The sequence below is a fragment of the Apteryx rowi genome, unplaced genomic scaffold (genome assembly GCF_003343035.1).
Source record: "Apteryx rowi isolate R43461 unplaced genomic scaffold, aptRow1 scaffold_30, whole genome shotgun sequence".
NCBI lineage: Eukaryota > Metazoa > Chordata > Aves > Apterygiformes > Apterygidae > Apteryx > Apteryx rowi.
This window is the reverse complement of record NW_020449419.1, coordinates 470,506-485,477: the sequence shown is the minus strand read 5'-3', so window position 1 is coordinate 485,477 and position 14,972 is coordinate 470,506. Positions and strand designations below refer to the sequence as shown.

Here is a 14,972-nt window from a genome sequence, read left to right as displayed (position 1 = left end):
CCCTGTGCTTTGTGGGATTCAGATGTAGTCACTGTGACCTCCTGCACTTCCCTGACATCCAGCACAGACTCTTCTGCCGCCCCTGGAGATGAAATTTCTGGCTTTTAAAAGTCATTCCTAGCACAACAATTCACTCAGCGTGGCATTATCACTTAGGTGTTAATCAGTAAAAACTGCTGAGAATACACCCTGTTGCTACTGCTCTCTTTCCTTCCCTCCCTCCACTCCACAGCAAAGAGAGGCAAGCTCAAGGCTTCAGAGTCCTCCACAAAAGCAGTCAAGCCCAACTTCCACAGTGCCCCCTCTGAAATTATAAAAACACAGTCACAGCTGTTTTCTCTAGACACAGAGCTCCATTTTCCAGTATGTAATTTTCGTTTTGCACTAAACAGACAACATAATGCGAAAACTCCCCTTTTTTGTGTTTGACATTATCATACATTCAAGAAAACCATCTGCAATTTTCAGCTTCAGCTTTTCCTCCAAGTTGGGGTCTTTCAGCTACTTTTCCCAATACGTTTTCCAGTCCAGGCCCTAAATCAGTCTAATGCAACCTCCAGCCATACTCCCCCTCTGTGAACAATGTCCACTTTCTAGCGTGATGCAGGAGTCATTAAACAGTACATAAGCAGAGTGCTTAAAATCCCAGGATGCCTTGACAGAAGACTGCTGCATCACAAAGCAGGATCCTCAAGTCCGATACTTACCCCAAAAGGGTGAGGGATGATAGTTGCACAGCCCCAGCACTGCTTACTCATGAAGGGTACAATGGCACAGCTGGGACTTCCCTGGAGTCCGATATCACCTGTCATATCCTTCTATTCAAAGGAATCTAGGTAAATAAAACACAGGCTGTATTTAAGCAATAATACCTCATGGGACTATCTAGCAACGACAAGCATTCTGAGGAATGAGTTGTGCCCTGGCCCTTACCCCAGCTAGTCAACAACTCCTAAATTGACTGGAGTTAAAATAGCTGACTTAAAAGTCATAATTGCTATTCTCAGCAGTAAAATACAAAAATGGCTTTTTTTAATGTACCTTTTAACATGCTGCAAAGTTAAACATGGCTTGCATGTTACCATGGATATAATTTTGTGTTTATAAGACTGGTCTTTCCTGGCAGTTAAATGCCTGCATGAGAACAAATAGCAGAGCAAGATTTTGTTTGGCATTTTGCTCGGTTTATGATAACAGCTAACCATTTTTTCTATTAACAAGCTTTTGATTTTACTGGAGTTTCTGTAGGAACAGAGTTCATCTCATTGGCATTAAACACATTATGACTGATCCTCCAGCTTGTGTGAGCAGAGCACTGAATTCAACGGCACTATTCATGAGAATCAGGGCCATAGGATCAAGTCCTAGAACGTTTACGTATTTGCCATGGCTGATATCAGAGAGTATACTATACATGAAAAACATGCTTCCTCCTTGTCTGATGAAGAGTCCAGACCAAATCCAGAGTGCAGGGGTGGAACTAAGCTTTATTCAGAGTAAAAACACGATAAATTCTTTCTAAACTCAGGCACAGTGAAGTTAGGTTTTTCATTTGAGGAAAAAGGCAATTTTGTTCTGCAGGCTCTCAGTATTTACCCAGGGAAATCTCCTAAATGGAATTGCTAAGTTCATTCATATCAACTTTGAAATCAGCTGCATTCAAGAAGAAAGGCTAATTGAGTAAGAACAAAATCCAGATTGGTAAAAAGATTAAATGCTGCTAGTTTAGAACATCAAGTCTGAATGCCTCTTTGACATTCAGATCCAAACTTAATTACTTGGGCCCTCCTCTAGTTCAAAAACTTTGTGCGTATTCCTAGTGCTACTGAGCAAATTCTGTGGTGAAAGTTGCCTTGTCTTCAGTGGGCCAAAATTTCATCCTTCAGTGAATAAGCCCAGGAATAGCTTTTGGCTGCTGCTTTGTAATGTGTAGGATTATAACTCAGAGAGCTGCTATTACTAGAAGATCTGAAAATAAGATTCAATTACACAGAGAAATCTGGGGATTACACTGCATTATGTCCCTCCAAATCACGCAGCCAGAGTGTTTACCTGTGTCTACGTGTTGCTGTCATAAAAAGTTCAGCACTTATTTAAGTACCAGATGCGTATCAGTACAACTTGACTTCAGCTTTTGAAGTGGGTGGAGAGCAACACCACCGGCTTCCTGTACTGAAGTCTGCAACAAAACTGCATTTTACTCACAAACATATCTCTAGTTCTGTTGTGTTCTGACTTTTAAAAATAATAATCTCATTGGACAGACACCACCAGCAAGTTTCTCCACTCTGTGGAGTGTCTTCACAGCCCTCCCACATAGTGAAAATGACTCAGACAAACTACTAAATTTAGGGCATTGGTATTCTATGTGTTACGCTGGTGTTCATACAAGTAAAGCCTTAAACAGTAAATTTCTGAATTAAGCATTCAGGCAATCTTTTCTGTGCTGCATCTGCCACTGAAACAGAATGGTAATGAAGGTGGGCTGAGGAGGAGGTTATTTGGATCGTGATTCGGGTTGTGTTTTGGCTAGAGCTAAATGCGAATTTGAATGAGGTTTGCGTGTACTTTTAGAAATATCTATTGACCTGATATCATGATGTTTGATCTCAAGTGATAGAGATCGTGCAAGATTAGCTGCCCTTGGGAGATTCCCTTCATCTCAGGCAAGAGACTGCGAGCTTTGACTCACAAATGGGGACAATTTATCTTGGGATGACTAGACTGATTCCCATTTCTCAGCACTCACCTCACCAGTCTCTCAGAGGTTCCCCTCCTGCACAGACGGCTTGCAAAGAAGCTGCTGAACTGCTGGTTGCAACTGCATGCAGTCAATTAAATTGGTGTTTCTATAATTCAGTATTAAAACACAGAATCATTGCAATTTTATAATTTGCAAATCACCTCCTGCTTCACAAGCAACTGAGCCATCCCTGTAGCAACAGCAAGGCCCTCTGGGAGAAAGGAGAGGTGGGCAATTAAAGGCAAGAAGTTTTATGGCCATCCCTGTCGAGCCAGGGCTTTCCAGGGGCAGCAGGTCCCTGGCCACTGAGGAGCAGGAGAACCCAGGGAGAGGGAAAGGAAGGGAGGGGGAGGAGGAGGAGTTCTCAGGCACCTTCTCGGTTAAGGCAGCCTTTCTTCTCTGTTTGCCCAGAACCTCCAGTGAAATCGTGCGAGACCGAAGTAAGGCCAGAGCAGAGAGACCAAGAGACCTCACTCTCCTTGAGGCCAAGCACAGCTCCTGCTGAAGCCAGCAAGATTTTTATATGGGTATCTCAGGGAGGGATATAGAAGCAATGACTCATTTATTTGATGAACTTTGGCTCTTTTCCTGTTTGCCCGTTGTCTCCAGAAGGGCATGATATTCTTAAATATTTTTGTTATTTGAAACTGCTGAATAATCTTTACAAATACAGTTCATGATCTGTTACCCAATTAAAAGCATGCAATTGCTAGCAGCAATCTGAGCTGTTTGGAGTGCACACTTCCATCACATGCCCTTCCTTCATTCCTCATGATTGGAGCATAGCTCTTTAATAAAATTAGGTTAGTACAAAAACATTTGCAGATAATCTGCAGCAGTCGCCAGAAATGCTTATGATGGTCTGATGTGCAGTACTTTAATCAGGAAAATTGGGTATCCCTGTCTAAAGTTCTGCAGAGCAGATAAAGAATACACTTTTTGCTTAAGCACAGCCCAGTGCCTGTGCATGTGTGTACACCTGCCCTGAGGAAAATTTCCATAGTTCAGTGTTTATCCTTGTCCTGACTCCATCTGAGAAGCAGGGATCTTAAATGTCCTCCAAATTGCCTATTTAATAGAGGTTTAGAAATCCATGCCTGGAAGGGATCTGGGAGGATTATTCAGTCTCTTCCCGTGCTCTAAGGCAGAATAAATAATTTAGACCATCATTGTCAGACTTGTTCTCACCAAAATTCAGTCAAGAAGATTCTACTTCCTCCCTAAATAACTGGTGCTGTCATTTTACTACCTGTTCAATTACAACATTTTTTCTAATGCTTAAGTCTTCTCTCTTTACCTGATTACCTAACAAGGATATTTGTCCAACCAGACAATATTGCCCGAGTAATCTAGTCAGATTTTGACTGGTAATCTAGTCAGTATAATGAAGGACAATGTCTTGTGAAACAGTGAAAGCCAAGATCAAGAGATATATTGAGGTCAAAAGAATATCTAGATGCTATCTACTGCTCACTCATTTTTCCTTAGCTACCTGCCTTATCAAATTGGGAAATTATGTTAATTTAATTTTATTTACTCTTGGCAAATATAGTTTTTACCGTTTTACCACCAAATCCGTACAGACTGATTGGCTGATAGTCTGCTCCACTATCTGTCCAGGAATCCAAACCTCTTTCTGAAAAGTGTGGATTCATGTTTTCAGTTTCACTAACATCTTAAGATGCTCAGACAATCCCTCCCTTTTAGTAAGATTCAAGACTAAAATAACCCCCTAATAACATCTCATACCTTGTGAAACAGAGTTGTGCCAACCATCTTCCAAGACAGTGATACACCGAGTTTTGTGCCAAGCTCCCTTTCCAAGAACTCTCCAGAGACACTGCCCATTACCACTGAGGTTTGACTACTAGATGCTTCCAAGAACTGCTCAAAAACAGCTTCCTGCTCCTCCCAGTGAGGTGGCTTAAACTATACCCACCTGTCATACAAGCTCTGTTCTTTCCCTCTTTCTAACTTTATCCAGACAAGTCTATCCCTCATTTATTCCAGAATTTCAGAACAAGCATAGATAATCTTCAATTATAGTGCAAACACCTCTCCCTTTCTCCTAGCCTGTCCTTCAAGAACAAGCTGTACTAATACTCTGGTACTGTGATTTATCCCAGCAAGTTTCTAACATGACAATTAAGTATTCATTTTGATTCTATCCTGTGACCGCAGGTTCTTTCTGTTTTTCCCATGCTTGCGTTCAGATTATCCTCTTAACTTTCCAGTGGCCCTACTACAATTTTCTGTCTCTTTCTATTAACTTTCCAATGTTTCTCTTCTCTGTTTCTTGATTTTTGCTTACACAGGTAACTTTGGCACTGGCCTCTTATACTGAGCATAAAGCCCTCTTCTCAATAGGCTGGTGAATGGTTCAATGGGATGGACTCATATTTCTTCATCACCTGAGTGCCACCTCTCCCCGCAGGACTCCTGTATAGAGCACCCTCTGTTATGCGAGAAGGAAGGTCTCCTGTCAACATCACCTGAGAAATTCACACCCTCACCTTCAGAATCTGACATTAACAAGTGCAAAAATGTTTATTTCAACACTTGTGATACAAAATGAAGTGTCTGAGTATTCCTGAATTGAAACACTTTATTTCAACGAGTGGAACCAAATCAAAGCATTTTGTTTTGAGCCAGTTTGGCATTAAACAGCTTGTCTTGTCCTTCCACAGTAAGGCTCTCTGACCAAGCTTTTCCCCTTGATCTGCCACTTCAGTAGCAAGAAGGGAGACTGCAGCACACGCTAATTTAGATAGGGGAGAGGTGGAAGTGGCTGTAAGAAATAATCAGGATACAATGCTACATGTCCCAGAAATACTACAGCAGCTCAAGCAGATGGTTCAGGCTTAATATTAAGTAACAAGCTGCAATCCAGCTCAACAAACATTTCAAATAGATCAAACTGACTCAAGGCAAAATATTTCAATTGTACCTTTCTGGTGAGTCTCTCTTATATCACAGCTTCACAGAAATTTTGCACAAAAGTCATGTCAACACCAAGTATTTTTTAATGTAATATAATTAGCAATTGTAGAAACAAATCAGTCATCATGACTTGCTTCACAGGAAGATCAGAATACTGATTCATATATACTTCATACAGTCTGAATTGCTGCAAGAACCCTGTACCTTTATATCTCCTTCATAGACCATGACAGATGAAAACCATTACAGACTAGAAGGACTTTGCTCTCCAGTGGTTTGCACATGATGGGAAGTGATGCTAATCATGAGAACAACTGGAAAACTCTTTTGAGCCAATTGGATGGCAGCAGTCACATTGGCATTAGTCATCCACTCCTCAATCTGAGGAGAAGGAACCAAAATTATCATTCACCTACTCTCAAGGCTGCAAGAGACATGAAGGAAACATACTATTTCCCATTCTTATTACAATCATCATCACACAAAGTGACACAAGCTGCTATTTTCTGCTCCTGCTCTAAAAGAACAGTGGTTACTTTCTGCACAGGTTTCAAAAGACAGACTTTGATCTCATTTGACTGCTCCATTCTCTTTCTCCTGTCCTTGCCAGATTAATACACGAGCAAGAAAAGAAACAGGACTGGAAAACACTACACAGTAAAAAGATTAACAGTCTGATGCCATTAGCCCCTGCAGCTATTACAGGGAAGGTGACTGAGATGTGACTGGTAGGTAACAAAGATGGTGACAAAGAAGAATCTTGTGATACATGATGGTATGACTCTGCACACCCAGTGGGAAGGACAAGTAAGAGCATGAGGAGATATAACTGCTGTGAGAAAAGTGTGCACACAAGGAAAACCTTCCTAAAAGTTGATAGTGAAGCATTAAGAGAAGTTAACTGGAAAGAGTGGAAAGCCACCATCAGTGGAGGTCTTTAAGAACAGATTAGACAAACATCTGCCAAGAATGACACTGGGGCAAAGAGACACACTGGCCTGGAGTGGCCAATCTACAAACCACACAAAGTGTGTTTACACTGCTGAGAGCAACAAGACATGTACAACACATCTCAGAGAGCTGAGGGGTGGGGGAAACCCAGGAGGAGCTGATAGACAGGAGGTGACAGAGGCTGGCCAGAGTCCTGTTTCTCTGCAGCAGGATGGTTTGGGCATTCCAAAGGTGCTGATGTAGCAACCCTTGCTGGCTCACTTCTACCTGCAGCCAGGAGATCTGATCACCTAGCAGCCCTGGTAAGTACAAACGCCTTTGTACATGAAGTTGTCCCACGTGAGAGTCACCCTTGAAGTGCTCAACAGCTGCATACATCTCCAAGGCACAGGTTGGCCAGCTCTGGATAGATGAGCTCTTGAAATCCCTTTTAACACTCTGTTTGACAGATGTAGTGAAAAAGAGGGAGAGAAATCAGAAACATCAGCCCTTCTGACAGAGAGGTAAACAGACCAAGTTAATGGTGAAGTAATATTCCACAGAAGCCAAGGAAAGAGCTGTGGCTTGGGAAGCCCAGTGGCCCAAAACCCAGCTGGGGGAGCTCTGCCAAGGGTTTTCATGGCTCCCCACTTCTGGGGTGACATTTTAGTTCACTACCCATTAGAGTTTGCCCTTGAAGGACTCTATGGGGTTGATCCTCAGCTACAGTTGAGAGCGTCACTGCTTTCTGGGAATACAGTAATTTTGAGCAGAAGGGGATTGTGCCCCAGATCTCCGGCTGGCAGGGAGGTTTTCTCAGGGAAGCTGTATCTGACAGCTTCACAGTGAAGGGAGCTGTTATTCATAGCACGAATACCAATTCAACAAACAAATCTGAAACTAACTTTAGAAGAAGTCATGTTAACAGATGGCACCAAATCCATGGGGCAAAGATCACCATTACTTCTTTACATTTTCCATTTTGTCTTTTTGTTGTGCTTTGGCCCAGAGAAACAGATTAGGAGTCAAGATGTGGAGCTAATTAAATTATAATACACTGAAAGGAGATTTGGCTGTGCTGATAAATCTGAAGCATGCTACAGCAAGACACTCCTCTGTAGACTCAGATATCTCCCCAGCATTTCTCACAGTTATGAAATGTTGCAGATCATTTCTAGAAAGAGTCTTAGATTTGAATGACAAAACTACAAATAATGAACTAAAGCATGCCTGAGTTTAGACAAATCAGATAATCCAACAATTTTTTTAAATATATGAAAAGATGAGGAATAGGGACAAATGGAATAATAGCTGTGTACTGCAGTTGTTGATAAAAATTACCTTTCTGTAGACAGATGTGCTGAATCCAGTTTCATTCTCTTCAAAAGACAGTATCTATAACTTCCTGATTTGTCTTTCACATTATGCACTAGAAATAACTTGGCCAGGGTCAAACAGGACTCACAGTAGCCCTCTTTTTCCTAAAGAGAAGAGACCTTCCATAAACTGTAAAGACACATTTGTAATTTTAGGTACCAGTGCTCATTTATACAAATGCCTGTTTGCACCACACTAGTAACATAAAAGGCCTCTTTAAATGTGATATGACTCCTGCTTTGCCTAGTATGGACAAAGCAACACTGATATAAAAGGTGCTGATGCCTACCACAGGAAGGGGAACAAGCTATTTCAGTGCAGGACATCTTCATGCTAGTACACTTGAATTTTCCCAATGGGAAAAGTGCTTCAGTAAAGAAAACTCCAGCCTCTAACTAACCTAGACACACTGCTGCCATAAGGAAACCAGAAGTGAGGCTTCTGACAGACGAACTCAGTCCATCCTGTAGGTTAGAGCTGCCCTTACAGTGTTGGCAGAAGGGAATTTCTGTCTGTGCCTCTACCATTCCTTGCAAGCGATGCTCACTGAACACGTGGCAAAGAGGAGCTCTGGGCATATACACATGCTCAACATCTGCAGCACGTTGATCTCTGTCTGTGGGCAACAGCTGCCTTTACAGACATGCAGCACTTCAAACTCTCATTATGTTCATTTACATCTAAACACGGCCAATTGTAAATTAAACTCACAATTCTCCATCTCTGAGCAAGAAAAGCGTGCCCCTTTTAACCTAATGCTAATGCCTAGTCTAGCTAGTCATCCAGGCTTTCTTCATCACCAGCAGAGAGAGACAGGATCACTAGAAGGTGATTCATTGTCTTAACTGATGAATCACTCCCTGGCTACCTTCAGTGATGAGAGAGACAGAGAAGGAGCTACAGCCCATATGCTTGGCTTAGACTAGATCCCCAGTCTTCAGGCAACTCAAATAGAATGAGCTGTATCCTATCTGAATGGTCCTTTTCTTTTGGATGTGTCTAATGGTCGAGACAAATGAATTAAGAACTCAGTCTGTGGCTTCTTGACACCATAACCATATAAAGCTATCATGAAAGCAGTGATCAGACAATAGCAATATTAATGACAAATACACAAAAGCTAATTCCTGTGGAAGTCAATGGCTGTTCCACATGAAACTCAAGTGTGCCACAGCTTACCTGTGCATAGAAGTTTGTATCACACATATGCCTAATATGAAGGCTACTGTCAAAAAAGTGTTTATTTTTTTCAAACAGAGAGGAGAAAAAGGAAACACTGGCCCTAGAGCCTAGAAACCAAATCATGAGATTTCTTCTATGTGATCTTGGTATCCTGCATAAAACTTTCTGTCCTGAAAAACACCTGTAATCCTGTCCTTTCAACATAGCTAGTATTTATTTCCTTGGCTTGGCTTCTGCAGTACTTCTGCCCTTCTGTAGAGTTTGCTTGGGTTCAAGCTGCATAAGTGGGTAAATGGCAGGAAAGAAAAGGCTCTGCCGGTATGAAGCAGTTAGATTCTCGGCATCTGGTTTCAAAGCTCTTGCAGGTACACACCAGGCAGGGCAGGCTGCCGGGGTGCTCTCAGCAATAGCAGCATTGCCAGGAAGCAGAAGTGACCCAAAGGAGCAGCAACACCATATAGAGTTACAAGATTTGTGTGCAATGACCTTACGCTTCAGTGACCATGGAGAAGCCACTGATTTTGCAGTAGGGTTTCAGCCATGGCCGTGACAGGGCAGTCCAAGAGCCAGTGGAACAGTCCCAGGGACTGGATCTAGCTCAACTGTCCCTGAAACACCCAGTTGCACTGTATGACATGGCACTTTATCTCCCCAGGGGCAAATGGGATTTTGTGCATTTTCATTCTAAACACATGAAGCAGGTAGCTAGATGAAATAAGGCACAGCCAACCTCTGAAAAGGCTTCTTGTAGGAGGTGCGAAGAGTGCAAGAGACATGCATCATTCTTCATCTAACATTTTGTTGATCATTGACTTGAGAATTATTCTCGTTCTGAAAAAATTCTAGCTATTCTCTTTAAAGTGAGTTTTGACTAGAGTAATCAGGACATCTTTAAATATAAATTTGGCACAGACACTGCAACTGCAGTGAGATACAGATCTGGCTGGGCTTGCACCTACCCTGTGGCTGATGCAGAACAACAAATGCCTATGTCATCTACAGTTGGAAAGAAAAAGGGTTTCAGTTTCAGTCAGCGCAGAGTGTCAGACAGGCAGGAACTGACTCTGTGAGAGCACTGCTCCAGTCGACTCCCCAAACTTTAGAGAGTATCCCTCGCCAAGCAGCTTTTAAAAGAGAATCAGTCACATTCAAGCATATGCCACCAACTGAAATGTGCTTATTATGCAATATAAAGTGAACGCTTTGGTAGCACTACTTACAGTTATGTTTGTCCAGTACACCTCCTTATGAGATCCTATTTCCAAGACTTATAATTTAGCCAAGCTGTCTAGACCAAGTTCTAGATGTGCTGCAGATAGACACATCATAAAGTAAGAGCAATAGGAGGACAGCCTCTTCTTTGCAAATATTACATAAACAATAAAAAGCAGTTTATGAAAGGTATAAGAAAAGTATCAAGTATATGTAAGATTTATGACTTATACCTAGCAGAGGTGTGCATACACACACATCTACTGACTTTCTTTTCACTTGTTCCACATTTGACCTTGCAATGTTCCTTCAAATAATAGAACAGCTTCAACTACAAAGTCATCTTTCAAATCCAACTTTCAGTTGGTAATATGCTCACACACTTAAATTAACCAAGCCTTTAATTACCCTTTAACCTAACTCTTTCATATCCAAAACTATATAGGTACAATACTAGAATTTTAGGGGAAGGAAAATATTATATATTTAATATAAACTTGTACTTTAGTAATTGACAGCACATGTCAAAGTGAACAAATCACAGAGCTTGGGCATTGAAATGTACTGTGTTTTCATTCCATGTTATTGGTTTCTTAATTTAGCAAACGGGATTTTTTTTTACTGCATTTAAAGAGGAAATCAGCAAATCAACACTAAATTTTCTGTAGAATAGAGAAGCATAAGATTACTCAAGTTACCACAGAAACAAATTTAAGCAAACTGGTGCTACAAATCATGTAACTGGGCAGAAAGAAGATTTAAATCTCTTCAAAAATTATTGATGTGTGATCTTATGTCAAGTTTGGGACATAAATATTTATCATTTTGCAGCTCCTATTCCTTTAACATTTAGATTAATTTTCTTCATGCCCTTCTAATAAAGGGGAATCTGGCTAAGCCCAAGCAGTGAACAGAAAACAATACTCCATTTGTCTCTCCCCTGAGAAGTAGGGAGCGCATTTTATATGTCAAATTATTCCATCATTCACAGGGAACACTGCAATACAGGATATATAGTACCTCACCACAAATTACAGGGTTAGACTCCTGTGTATGCCCTGGACCAGTCTAACAAAATTGAATTAACTTGTAAGCAAGTAGACAGGGGCAATGTTTTCACTCTTGCACTAGAATGCAGCAAGGAAATTTTGCTCATCATGTAGAGATGAACAGTTACATTTTAGCTCTTTTTAACCAGATAGTAAATCACATCTTTTATGCGGATGGCACCATGCATGCAGGCAACTGTCTGTATGTAACTCAAAAAACAGCACTACTTCTAACTTTCAACATCTGCTGATTAGACAGAGCCTTTTGAATCACCCAAACTATAGGCATATATAGAATACAATGGATACTTAACTGACCCCATGAAGAACAGTCACAGACCAAATAACATCTGTCACCTTACAGCCCAATTCATTAAACATGTGACATGCATTAGCACTACCTTGGTGCTTTCAGAAGCAAACATAATCTTACATGTGTTTTAGTTACACAAATTATTGTTCTCTACAGAAGTTACATTACTCCAGTGAACAAAAAGAAATATTGTGTCATTCAAAAGAGCAGTAAATAATAGACCATGTAAATCCACAGGACTCAATGTTTATTGTAGGCATTAGAGTTTTACAGAAAGTCAAATTCTATTTTTGGAAATATATTTGCAATACTTGCTGAACTCCAAAAGATGTGAAAGAAGTGCATAAATCTCAACAGAGAAACAGCATGGTACTAGCTCAACATTGCATTTTTACAGAAGTCATGAATTCAGTTCACTGGTGAAAAGGGTTTTCAGTCGACATGCACTCAAATGAAAAATTAACTAAAATCGCATGCATTGAGCTCTCCCAACGAGCAAAGCAGGCCCAGCACACAGACGTTTCCAGTTGCACCTGATGCCCTATGCAACAGGGCTGAACTTCCCCAGAGGGCACCAGACCATAGGGCAGCAATCTGCCAGGAGGATTTCACTGCACAGGGCTCCTTCTGCAGCCAAATCTGGCAACCATGCATGCTTTCGCAAACATTAAAAAATGATGAGCAAAAGAGGAATGAAAGTTTCCCATCAGCTTCTTGTGTCTCACCTCACTATATGTAGATCAGTCACTCCACAGACCTTCCAGGTCTACAGCAGCAGCAGCAAAAGTGCTGAGAAAAAAGGCCAAGGGACAGGAGGTGTCATGTTCAACAGTTCAGGCTTTGCTCAGAGACCTGGAGAGGCAAAGCGGGGAATATTTGCTCTGATGCTGTCCTCCAGAGGAGTGGTACTTGATCTCTGCACTACATTAATATACTGCGCTATGTATCTGCCTTATCACTGAGTTCTTCCTGCCAAGAAGCAAGTTTTCCTAAATACCAGAAGCAGAGAACTTAGAGGGTTTAATTCCTCATGCTCTTTTAGCTAGACCTCAGCAATGACCATTTCTTTAATAACTCACAATGCAAAGGATTGGTGTTTTCACTGCAGGACTATAATCTGATAAAGAACCAAGTCCTTCTTAATCTCAGCAAAAAGAGAATGAAGAAATAGAATGCCTTCCTCCCCCCCCTCCTCCCCAACACAGACTACCACCAAACTGGCCTTTAGCTCCTTTCAGGTTGAAAAGGAAACTTTCTGCGACTTTACTGTAATGGAGCGTTTGTCTGTATCAGAGGCAGCCTGACCTCTCCAGCCACAAGATGAAATACCAACAGCCCACTCTATCACTAGTTCACTATTAGGAAATTACATGGGAGGAAAGACACAACACAAAATTCACAGGAAAAAAAAAGAAAGAAAAAAAAAAGACATCAGCAGTGGTGGGAGTGAGTGAACAGGCTTAATAATGAAGCCAGGAAAGAAGAAAATACCCTCAGGCCAATTGATAAATAAAAGGTTACTTGAGGCAAAGGGTCATATCCTGAGCAGCATAAACTGGCCCAGCTCCCTCCAACCTCAGCACAGCTACAGCAATTTACAGTGGCTGCAAAAAAACCCAAGAGACAAAAAAACCCAGCTATAAAAATGGAATTGGAGGCCCACATTTTGAGAAGCTTCCACTCACTTTTAGCACCAGACTGAGGTACAGAGGTGACTCTGAGGGTTTGTTTCTGCGGGGGAGTTCCTGTGAAGTAAGCTCAAGTGTGAATTTACACTGCATTTACTGCCGAGTCTTTAAGTAGGTTGTGAATTCATACCCTAGCTTATTTTGCAGGGATTTCCCCAGGTAGGTAAGCCCTAACTGGCCTCCTAATCATGGAGGCAGACAAAATAAATAGATGTTTTCAAAACTGCAGACCCACATACAAATTTCTTTATTGCTTGAAGATGGCATATATTGTAGTCCTACAGGTACATAGTGTCCTTCTTTCCTCCATTCACTCCCAAGGCTCCCTCCCATCATCTCTCTCAACATCTCTCCATTTCAAGGGACACATCTGGACCCCCTTGTCCCCCACCCCAACCCATCTTCGTGCCAGATTTCCATGCCTGGCTCTTCCTTTCCCCATTCCAGTTCCAAATCTAGCAGGTCTATGTTCTCCTGATCTACTTTTCCCTGGCCCTGAGGGGGAACAGTAAAACTGTTCTGGTGCAAAGGCGCATCCTCCTACCAGTTCCTTGCCTCTGAAACAACATAACAGTGTCCTAGGACCTTGGCTACTGGATGCCCTTTGAATCCTCCTTCAGAAGCATAAGCACAATTCTATGCAGCCAAATGCCACGAAGCTGGGCAGGATTACTCAGCCTCTCTTGGCTGAAAGATGCTCCTAAGTGCAGCTGAATGGGAGGCCAAAGACCTTCAGCAGAGGATGCAAGCAGTATGGCCACAGCTTCATCAGGGCCCTCAGGCTGCACTGTCTGGCATTTACACACGAGCTAGGGTGAGCAGACCGCACCACAAGGCCTGGGCGGTTTTGCTGGGAGCTGCAGCAAGGCYGTAAATTAGCAAAGCATTTACACCTTGGATAATCTGCGACGTTGTACTACTGTAATAGCTGTATGCTGTTCTGCTCTGCTGGCTCAGATGCACACTGCACCAGTGTCAACAGGGTCCCACCTGTGACTGTACCACTCTAACACACAATGATGGTACCGTATACTGAAGGATCCTTCTCAAGAAGCCACTGTAATAACATCCTCTGTCAACTGATGAAAACAACTCTCTCAAAAGCAGCATGGAACGCTCTCCTTGAACGAAATCCCTGATTTTGCAAAGCATGAAGAAGAAATCCAGTTAACGCTTSGAACCTTGAGCCCTAAAATCAATGAGGGAAGCAAAAAAGCACAAAAATCAGCAGAAGGGAGTTACCACATACACTATAGTATTCCACAGTGTCCTTATCTGCTCCAGTAGATAACAGCACTCAGAAGAGCAGGGACCACTTGCTAGCGGATATAGGACTGAAAAAGCTATCTGAGAGATGCAGATCACAGACCAGCGACCCTTCCAGTACTTTACTAAGTATAAGTTTCATCTTTGATGTGAATCAAAATTCAGCACAATAAGCATCTCTGAGCCTGAAAGAGCTCCACACACTTGAAGAGCTAAAGTCTACGCTGCAATTTTCTGTGTTCCATTACCTTAAGCAGTCTTTGTGCCTTTTT

General features: G+C 41.9%; 1 long non-coding RNA gene across 27 annotated transcripts in view; it reads right to left on the bottom strand.

The window, feature by feature from the left end:
* LOC112968068 overlaps positions 1–14,972 on the bottom strand; it is a 62,691-nt gene that overhangs the window by 21,915 nt on the left and 25,804 nt on the right. For 23 of the 27 annotated variants that reach the window (XR_003254215.1, XR_003254221.1, XR_003254217.1 and 20 more), the window contains one exon: positions 708–832. The exons of 1 other annotated variant lie outside the window; for it this stretch is intronic. This is a non-coding gene — a long non-coding RNA (uncharacterized LOC112968068). Of the gene's footprint in view, positions 1–707; positions 833–11,976; positions 12,599–14,460; positions 14,624–14,972 lie in introns of those variants that run through there. 3 more of the 27 variants (XR_003254227.1, XR_003254224.1, XR_003254225.1) reach the window with 2 other exon arrangements.